The sequence below is a fragment of the Macaca nemestrina genome, chromosome 16, assembly GCF_043159975.1.
Source record: "Macaca nemestrina isolate mMacNem1 chromosome 16, mMacNem.hap1, whole genome shotgun sequence".
NCBI classification, from domain to species: domain Eukaryota; kingdom Metazoa; phylum Chordata; class Mammalia; order Primates; family Cercopithecidae; genus Macaca; species Macaca nemestrina.
This window is the reverse complement of record NC_092140.1, coordinates 78,806,385-78,817,250: the sequence shown is the minus strand read 5'-3', so window position 1 is coordinate 78,817,250 and position 10,866 is coordinate 78,806,385. Positions and strand designations below refer to the sequence as shown.

The 10,866-nt window shown below is 42.5% G+C and overlaps 1 long non-coding RNA gene across 2 annotated transcripts; it reads right to left on the bottom strand.

Moving 5' to 3' along the window:
- Window positions 1-350: 350 nt before the first annotated feature.
- On the bottom strand, window positions 351-10,367 carry LOC139359234 (uncharacterized). Of its 2 annotated transcripts, none has more exons than XR_011615167.1 (3): window positions 9,590-10,367; window positions 4,246-4,308; window positions 351-1,647 (listed from the first exon to the last, which is right to left on the bottom strand). It is a non-coding gene; the product is annotated as an uncharacterized lncRNA (long non-coding RNA). The 2 variants fall into 2 exon arrangements; XR_011615166.1 differs by lacking the exon at window positions 9,590-10,367 and adding an exon at window positions 4,806-5,244.
- Window positions 10,368-10,866: the final 499 nt, after the last annotated feature.

Here is a 10,866-nt window from a genome sequence, read left to right as displayed (position 1 = left end):
AGTAGTCAAATGGCTACTGAATGCAAAGATCAGGCAATTAACACTGGGAAATGTATAGTTCAATAGAGTATCTGGATCATCATGTGCCTCAAAAAACACTGTCCCCCTCCCAACTCCATATTTTTCTTCCTCTGTCTCTGTCCTTTCCTTTATATTTTATTAATTTATTATTATTATTTTTTTGAGACGGTGATCTCTCTAAGTTGCCCAGTCTGCTCTCAAATGATCCTCCTGCCTCGGCCTCCCAAGGTGCTGGGATCACAAGTATAAGCCAACGTGCCTGGCCTCCCCTCAATTTTAATATAACTTGAACTTTACTATTACATGCATAGATATTCATTATAGAAAATATAGATAAGCAAAAAAGAAGAAAATAAAAATGAATTCATAATTCCAAAATAATGAAAATGTTTATTCATAGCCTTCGAGGTATTTACACAAACATGTATTTAAAAGGGAATCAGTGGGGGGCGGTGGCTCACAGGTGTAATACCAGCACTTTGGGAGGCTGAGGTGGGCAGATCACCTGAGATCAGGAATTTGAGACCAGCCTGGCCGGCATGGTGAAACCCCGTCTCTACTAAAAATACAAAAATTAGCAGGGCATGGTGGCAGGTGTCGATAATCCCAGCTACTCTGGTGGCTGAGTCAGGAGAATTGCTTGAACCCAGGAGGAGGAGGTTACTGTGAGCTGAAATCGTGCCATTGCACTCCAGCCTGGGAGACAAGAGTGAAACTCGGTCTCAATAAATAAATATAAAAGGGAATCATACTGTACGTGCCATTTTTAACCTGAGTTTTTTCACTGTGTAATTATGTATTTTTTCCGAGATAATGAGAGTGAAAGCTCTGACAGAGCCAGGAACAGTGGCAAGAATGCTGATCGGCAAAGAGCAGGTGGTGAGATCAGAAACTCCCCCACTAACCTGCTGAATTGTGATCCTCTCCCTCATATTCTCTTCCCTCTATCTTCTGATCCTCCCTGACTTCATGTCTCTCCTTCTGTTTGCCTTCTACATGCTCTTTCCCTTTCTCTTTTCTTTCACCTTCTACCCTCAATTCTCTCTACTAAAGCAACCGAGGCCTTCAGGACAAGGGTTAATATTTAATAGAATTAAACTTCCTGCTGATTTGACAAGGGATGCATAACCAGGAAGCTGGAGCGACAGCTGCACCCTCCTCTGAAGTGGGGATTTTCTGAGCAAGCCCAGGCAAGAGCCCTCTGTTCTTTTTTTTTTTTTTTTTGAGACAGAGTTTCATTCTTGTTGCCCAGGCTGGAAGGCTGGAGTGCAATGACATGATCTTGGCTCACTTCTCCTGCCTCAGCCTCTCAAGTAACTGAGATTACAGGCATGCGCCACCATGCCCGGCTAATTTTGTATTTTTAGCAGAAATGGGGTTTCACCATGTTAGTCAGGCTTGTCTCCAACTCCTGATCTCAGGTGATCCACCCACCGTGGCCTCCCAAAGTGCTGGGATTACAGGCATGAGCCACCACACCCAGCCTGAGCCTTCTGTTCTTGATGACTGTTATTTCCACTCGGGAGCCCAAATTAAAGTTCCTTATTTGTCTCAGAAGCAAGGTGTGGCTAGAGGCAGTGGGGTACCCAGGTTGTCAGGAAGAGCCATGTCAGGACGATTGCATTTCTGGAATTGAAACCAATGGAGAGATGGTTGACAGAAGGTGAGGACTGAGAAGGAGGCAGGCATGAAAATCCAGAACAAACCAGTTGCAGAGCTTCCACACTGGTGTTGCAAAACCGGTCACAGAAAGCCAGTTCCTCTTGCTTTAGGTGGCGATAATCTTCTACATGCTGGTTACCTCAACCCCACTGACAAAGACATTTCCACTTGTAGTTATTAATCCACTGGTAGTGAGGAAACTACCAGTTTGAAAACTTTGAAATGAACTTTGAAAACTTCATTGGGCTGGTGTGAAAGAAAGTCAGCGCTTTCTACTACACTAAAGCCAAATTGTGTTTTTCAGAGGCCGTGGAAAATTACTATTTTCATTAAATGCAAATTGTTGCCCCCAAGCCAGTGACATTCTAAGGGATGAAACTGTCATTGGCTTTATTAACTAGGAGAGGCTACTTTACTCAGCTCTCTAAAGGCACTCTGCTGTGGAAGGTTCTAGAAAATGAGTGGAAAGTGACTCATTCTCCACCCTCATCCCCAAAACCAAAACTCCCCCTGCGGCAAAACACCCCCTGAAGCAGCAGGAGTTTATGGATTATCCTCAGAGTGGGGGTGTAGCACGTGGGCCACTAGATGCTTCAGGGGGCAGCAATTAAGTGCTTCGCCAGGGACATTAGTCACAGTGGGTGGGACCCTCCCTGTCATCCTGCAGAAATGGGAGCCAGAGAAGCTGGTAATAGCTGAAGAGAGGGAGGCCCCATTCCCTACAACCTCTCCCTTTTCCCAGCGCAGCAGCAAGTACTTAATATGTACAAGCACTTAGCATATGTACAAGGTCAGAAAGGAGGTGAAAAATAGGGAGAAGGTGTTTTGACATAAATATTTCCAGAAAGGATCTCTTAAGGAAGAGCATCTCTGGCTCACGGCAGAGTTGAAACTTAAAAGATTAAAAAAAAAAATTATTCGAGAAAAACTAGAAAATTTTTTCCTTGGCCGGGCACGGTGGCTCAATCCTGTAATCCCAGCACTTTGGGAGGCCGAGATGGGCGGATCACGAGGTCAGGAGATCGAGACCATCCTGGCTAACACGGTGAAACCCCGTCTCTACTAAAAATACAAAAAACTAGCCGGGCGAGGTGGCCGGCGCCTGTAGTCCCAGCTACTTGGGAGGCTGAGGCAGGAGAATGGCGTAAACCTGGGAGGCTGAGCTTGCAGTGAGCTGAGATCCAGCCACTGCACTCCAGCCTGGGTGACAGAGCGAGACTCCGTCTCAAAAAAAAAAAAAAAAAAGAAAATTTTTTCCTCCTCCTCACCCGGAGAAACAAATCTCTACTTGTAGTAGCACCTGAAGTTTTACCATTAGTGACTCATTCCTTCGTGAATTGCAGGAGACTGGTATTTAAGAGGTCTGTATTGAAATGCAAATATTTGTGAGACCTGCCAATAATTTTCGCTAGCATCAGAATCCTTGAGATGACCTCAAATACAGATTCCTGGTGGCATAGACATGCATACTTCGTCCCCCTAGTCCTCACTACAACCATGGCCTTCAGCCAATAGATGGGTTCTCCAGTACTCTGGCTTCTGATGGGACCCTGATGTAGTTAACTTAAGTTCTTGCCTTTGCAGGCTAGAAAATGATTTCCACTGTGGCGACAGTTTGGCTACCTCAATCAGAATGGACCCTTTATAGTTAAAGATGAAAGCAATGGAAAACTGTAAATAGTTGGGTTTTTAAAATTTTGGCACGTCAAAATGGAGGGCGGCTATACAGGAGTCAACACTGTCACCTTCCTCCACTGAATCCATGGCCCCTTCCTATATCTTGTCTCATTCTTTTCTCCTTGATTTCTCTACAATTACATTCTCTTTCTCCTTTTTCTCCTACCTTTCAAGACACAGACATATTAGGAATGCAACTGTATTTGTCTTATACGTACTTAATCATTTAATACTTTCTTTCCACAACATAGTGAGAAATAAAATTCTAAGCCCCCAACTGATTGAATGGACTCTTGGCCAAAGGAGCCCCAAAGAAACCTTGGAAGCTGAATTCATGGCCACAATCTGACACCTCCTCCCTCGATAAAAGTCATTAGGTTTCCTTCTCTAAGTTCTAAACAGAAACCAGTCCTTTCAACAGGCTACTAGCCTGTCTTCCCAGACACAGAACAAAGACAAGATGAGGTTAATGGTTCCTTCATCACTCCCCAAGACCACTGCTTCCTCTATTCCCCTTTTCTTCAATGCTGGCCTTATCTGATATGAAATGTAGATTTTGGGAGCACTAATTAAGTCTCACAAATACATTCTCATTGGTCTCACTGCCGCCCCTCACCCACCCCTTTTAAAAGAAAATGAAGAAATACTAAACTTCCTGAGAATCTCTTTGGAAAAAACAGCCACAGATGCTTCTGTGACTCATGTTTTTTCCCGGGCACGCCCTCACACTGGCTCAAAACCTGGATGATTTGAATCTTAGGCTTCAATCACTCATTTTGGTTTTCAACAGGTTTAATATTTTACTTGAGAATAGAGTCGTGTCAGTGAGTTGGCTATTTTTACTCAATGGGCTTAGCAGCTATGATAGGGGAAAAAAGGCCTTACCTCTGTTTTGTGATGTTAAGAGTGAAGGGATCATTGATCAGGTGCTGAGAGCCACAGGGCCACCTAGAGTGTCAGAGGGTAACAAGGGTGAGTTGGGGGTTTGAAAAAACAAGACCGGCCGGGCGCGGTGCCTCAAGCCTGTAATCCCAGCACTTTGGGAGGCCGAGACCGGCGGATCACGAGGTCAGGAGATCGAGACCATCCTGGCTAACCCAGTGAAACCCCGTCTCTACTAAAAAATACAAAAAACTAGCCGGGCGAGGCGGCGGGCGCCTGTAGTCCCAGCTACTCGGGAGGCTGAGGCAGGAGAATGGCGTGAACCCGGGAGGCGGAGCTTGCAGTGAGCTGAGATCCGGCCACTGCACTCCAGCCTGGGCGACAGACCGAGACTCCGTCTCAAAAAAAAAAAAAAAAAAAAGAAAAAACAAGACCAAGGACAAGATCTCCCTCCCTCTCAGACTGGCAAAAGAACAAGTTAAAATCAGACCTGACCAGTGAGCCCTGGTTAACAGTCCACCCTGGGGCAGTGGCAAAGACTCCACAAGTTGCTCTCTACTCACCCCCTCCATAAGATTTCCTCAGGTCGGGAGGGCATAGGGACCCAGGGTTATTCTGCAGAGTTGAGACAACCATAATGTGCCTCTTCTACCTGTTGGCCTCCTTTTCCCCACTTCAATACATACACGTGAAATTAAATGAAAATTAACACCAAGGACCCCACAAAGGGTAAAGAAGCCACTAAAAGCCAAGAAAGCAGAGTGTGTGGACAAAAGAAGGGGGAAGTCACTCCAGATTCTCTGGGTTGATAGGTGTAGCTTGGAAGACTAAGTTACTGATATTTTCAAGCCTCAGCTGGCCAAGCCCTCTTCTCCCCTAGATGGGGATGCCTCCATGAGCTCCAACAGGCAGCCTGGCCGACCTCCCAGCTCTGCTCAGTTGCTTGGCACCCCACAGAGTAGAGAAGGTGAAGCCCATAATGAACACACTGCCCTGGCCACTTACTTCCCCCAACCAAAGAAGCCCTTGTCTCCCAGTCCTAGACCATTTCCGGAGACCAGCTTGTGACACAGCCACAACCTCTGGTCACTCTGTCAACTATCTGCAGTTCCTCCTTCTTCCTTTCCTCTCTCCCCTCATAAACAATGACGGTTGATGTTTCCACTAGCTACAGATGCTGATGCCGAGATTAGCTGTGGTCAAGATGATATTCTCCATCCTCCAAAACAATGACCAAAATGTTTTATTTTATGGCTAGGAGTTTTACTTTCTTTCATATGAAATATTTAATATATTTTCACTGTGCTCATTTTTGTTCTGTGTGGTGATAGTTAATAGCAAAACTTATGCTACCCAACCAAGAAATAAACAAGGAACTTCTTGATCACAGGAGGAACTAACTATGCAGCTGAAAGCAGAGGCGCAAAAAAGAGCTTTTTCTATATTTGATTCCTTTTCTGATTTGTCTAATCTCCCCATCAAAAAAAAAAAAAATCAACGAATTGTGTAATTCAGTTTCTCAAGTGTCATAACAACTTGTGTTCCCTGTTCCACTCTCCCCACACACAGAATTCTTAATAAGAAATGAAAGCGCACATAGACATCTATTGTTTTAAGCAGGTAGCTATATGCCTCTGCTGCCGTTCGCCAAAGACAGGGCAAGTTCTCATTTGTGTAAAGCCCAGATACCAATACTTAACAGCTTTCTCTTCTATAAGTTAAAATCTAAAAAATAGAATTTCAGAACAAGGGAGGAAAATATGAATATTACAACACATAATATTGAGGCAACCATAGTCTCATGGGAAAAAAAAAAAACCAGGATAGAACCCAGATGATGCAGAGTTTTAAATGTAAAAATAAAAGAACAAAAGTAAGAGAGAAAAAATGGTTTTTTAAAAATACGTTTTGGAGGTTGGGCGCGGTGGCTCACCCCTGTAATCCCAGCACTTTGGGAGGCCGAGGCAGGCGGATCATGAGGTCAGGCGTTCAAGACCAGCCTGGCCAACAAGGTGAAACCCCTTCTCTACTAAAATACAGAAATTAGCCAGGCATGATGGCAGGTGCCTGTAATCCCAGCTACTCAGGAGGCTGAGACAGAATTGCTTGAACCCGGGAGATGGTGGTTGCAGTGAGCCAACTGCACTCCAGCCTGGGCGGCTGAGCGAGACTCCGTCTCAAAAAAAATTTTTTTGGAGTCAGGAGGACCTTTCTAAGTATTACATAAAACCAAAATGCCATAAAAGTCTGATAGATTGAACAATATACTTTTCTTTTTAACTTCCAGAAACAAAGCCAAAAAAAGACAAATGACAAAATGAGAAAAATGTGTTGGCAACTCTCATCACAAACATGTAATTTCCTTCAGATAAAAAGATCTCCAAACTTAATACTCTAAGAAAAAGACCAAAAACCCAATAGAAAAAAAAAAAAAAGGAAAGAATACAAGTAGATAGTTTACAAAAAAGGAAATAGAAGTGCCTCATAAACATGTAAGAAAATGTTTTTGTAAGTTAATTTAAATAATTCAATTTTACTGTATTTAAATATAATTTAAATTTAAATTACACTAATATATCATTCTTTGCCTATCAGATCGACAAATTGCAAAAAGTTTGATAATGTACTTTGCGGGCAAGGCTGTGAGAAAACAAGTATCTTACCTGTTGCTAGTGAATGTAAACTGATACCATCTTACCAGAAGGCAATTTAAACAGTATCTTTTATTTTGCAAATGTATATAACCTTGACCTGAAACTCTACTCGTAGGAATTTATCCTATAGATATGCCCGCATATATGAAAAAGCAAGTACATAGAAATTTATTTGCAACTGCTCTGTTGATTTGCAAATAGATTATTATGCAGAACTGAAGAAGAGACTAAGGAAGTTCTCCATGTACTGGTATAGAATGATTTTCAAGATGTTTTGTTACATGAAGAAAAGTAAGGAGACAGCAATGCTTGTGTGTGTGCATGTATATGTGGGTAACACGTGTGCAAATGCATTTAGAAATATTCTAAATATTTATTATTATTGTATAACTTTCTAAAGGTATATTTTAAAAATCCATTCACTTATCTCTAGAAAAGGAAATTGGACAGCTGGGGACAGACAGGGAGACAGACATTCTACTGTATATCTTTTTGTATGTACCTTCTGCATTTTGAACCATGTAAATGTATTACTTTCTTAAAAATAAATAAAATATTATGATTATTTTATTTATTTATTTATTTATTTATTTATTTTGAGATGGAGTCTTGCTCTGTCACTCAGGCTAGTGTGCAGTGGCGTGATCTCAGCTCACTGCAACCTCTGCCTCCTGGGTTCAAGTGATTCTCCTGGCCTCAGCCTCCGTAGCAGCTGGGATTATAGGCATGCACCACCATGCCTGGCTAATTGTTGTATTTTTGTAGACATGGGGTTTCACCATGTTGGCCAGGCTGGTCTCAACCCCTGACCTCAAGTGATCTGCCTGCCTCGGCCTTCCAAAGTGCTGGGATCAGAAGGGTGAGCCACCATGCCCAGTCTAAAAAGAAATATACTATTATAATGAAGAATAAATAAAGAAGCAGTAATACATGAGCTTGAGTGAGCTTCAAAAAGGATGAATAGGATGGTGGATTTTATGTTATGTAAATTTTACCTCAATTTAACAACAAAAAGGAGAGCAGGATTGCAACAGGGAGCTAAAGGCGAAGCCTGTCCTTCCTCCAGTGCACCTCTCTCTTTGGCATGGCTCTACTAATGATGTGCTGATCAAGGCTGAACAAAAGATGCCTCCCCACCACAATAAAAAGCATGGATTTGTATCATTTGCCAATTTGTATCAATTGTATCAATTCCCACCAATGAACATGGAATTGGGACAAAATGCACACAATTGGCTCCTGTGAGCCAGTGCAATTGAGACCCAGGACACCACTGGCATTTACCCAGTTACTGAAACCAGAACCTGGGAAACATTCTCGATTCTTAAACCTTTCCTCTCTCTCCCCTCACTACCCATGGTCTGCTCAGTAGCCATTGCACTCCTCCCACATCAGGTAGAAGCCTTGTAATTTAGGAATGGATCCTGTCCCCAGGTGGTCTAACCCAATATATATGCTGCCACCCATTGATACGCAAAGACATTTATCCTTTGGGATAGCCAGCTGAATCCTGGGCCACCTGGAGGCCCAGGGTGCTTGCTTTGAGTCATTCCAATCTGCCAGCTATATAAGCATTATTATTTGTTGAAAAGATAGGGAGGCTTCAGACTAAGGGAATTATAGTCATCTATTCCCCTCACAGGTGACTGACTCAGGACCTCAGTACTAAGTCATTTAGTGCATGCTATTCCCTAGTCACAGAGATTAGCCCAAATGTGGACTCATGACTCAGTTCAGGCCAATGAGATGTAATAAGAGGTTTGCTGGAGGTATCTGAAAAATTTCCTACTCTTCAGAGAGTTGCAGGAAGAGATAATTTCTCTCTTCCTTATACAGAAGATGAGATCTGGAACTGCCACCACCATCTTAGCAGGCAGCCTAAGCACAAACCCCTCCCCGAGAGGCAGGAGGGCCAAGTACATGGCCAGAGCCAGACACTCCAGTCTATGTTTGGACTTCCCATGCTGTAGGCCAATACATTTCCTACGTTTAAGGTAGTTGGATTTAGATTTTCTTTCTTGCTGTTGAATGCATCTTAAGCAACACAGTTTTGACCTATTTGTGCTGGTTTATTTTATGTGTCAACATGGCTAGGCCAGTTATTCAAACACTAACCTGGGAGTTACTAGTAAGGTTTGTAGGTGTGATGACATCTACTTAAAATGACTTGAAGTAGATTATCTTTGCTGGGTGGGCTTCATCCAATCAATTGAAAGTTCTTAAGAGAAAAGCAAGTTTCCTTGAAGAAGAAAAAATTCCACCTGCAGACTGCAGCACCAGCTCTTGCTCAAGAGTTCCCAGCCTGCTGGCCTGTCCTACAGTTTCAGACTTGCCTAGTCAGTCCCCACAGTCACATAAGCCCACTCCTGTCACAAATCTCTTGCTCTCCTTCTCTCTGTGTATATATATATGTACATATACACACACACACACACACACACACACACACACATATATATATATATATTTATATACTGGCTCTGTTTCTCTAGTCTAACCCTGATCAATGCACTTCTTTTTTTCCTTTATGATACTTATCTCAATTTGTGATTATATACTCTGCATTTATTATGTATATTCCAATATTCACAGTTAGACTATAGGCTTTATGGACATATGTGAGTAATTCCAGAAGTAGAATTTCTGGTCAACGATTATACACATTTGGAAGATGAAAAATATTGCTAACTTACCATCTTCAGAGGTTGTACCAATTACACTCTTACTAGATTATAGCCTTCACGTCTTTTGTATTACTATGTGTTTCTGGCACATAGTAGGTATTCAATAGATACAAACAGATGGGATTCTAGGAAAAGAAACACAAATTAAGGCAAAGAGACATAAAGGTATGCTACATTGGGAAGTTTTTTATTTGACTAAACCACTTTTTCTTTTAGTTCCCCTTTCCTCTACAGGTGACTTGAAAATTTGGAGTAATTCACAATCTGGTGCTTACTCAGCAGCAGCAGGCAGAACTTTGAGTTTGGGGTAAGCCCTCAGTTTGAACACAAACTCTGTGACATTCAAGCTGTCCAACCTTGGGCAGATCCTTAGCCTGTATCATCCTCAGCTTCCACATCTTTGTGGAAATGAAGCTGATGACCTTCCAGACTGGAGTGAAGATCAGGAGATAAAACATAAAGCTCCTGGTCCATTATGCACTGTGGACATGGGGATTATCATAAGGTCCTCCCTGCAAATTTGGGAACAGAAAGCAACAATGTGCTCTAAAAACAATGTAAATTGAACACATAAAGCACCGGGGCAGAGACATAAGGTGACCATGAAGAGACAAGCAGGATACCAACTAAGCTGAAGTTGGTAAAACACCTAAAGGAGGATATGACAACTAGAAGGGGATTGTCAGACACAAAGCCTAGAAAAAGCAGAGTCAGAGACAAAGTGAGGCTGTGCCTCTGAAGGCATGTCCCATCAGTCCCCAACATTCAGTCCAAAAGGTCATTCCAATCATGAGAACACATCCATCTGTCTGCCTGAACTTAATACTGTTCTACTTTTGAATTACATAAATAGCTCTTTTTGTTCAGATTCCACATTGACCAAAACCTTTCTGATAGTTTGGGGTCCTATCTGGCCTGTCCACAGGGAATTTTCTCTGGTCAGGCTCACCTGGTCAACCAGCTCTCCCGACCCAGCATCCCACTCAAACACCTGTGTTCTCTTTTATTTTAGAGGTTAGACAGGACAATCTGATCCAGATGGGGGAGGAAATTGCAATCATGTTTTTGTCTAATTCACAGCTCTAATTAGGGGATAAAAGAAAAGTAGAGCATGAGAAAAAATTGTCCAAGAGCTGGAAAATTTGTAAAAGCACTCACATCCCTATGGGGAAGGCACCCTTGTGAACTTTGCCTCTACAGCTAAGCTGACCTCATACCAACTCTGCAAGGAAGAAAGGGCAAGGACTTTACATTGTATTTATTTATTTACTTATATCCAGCTTATT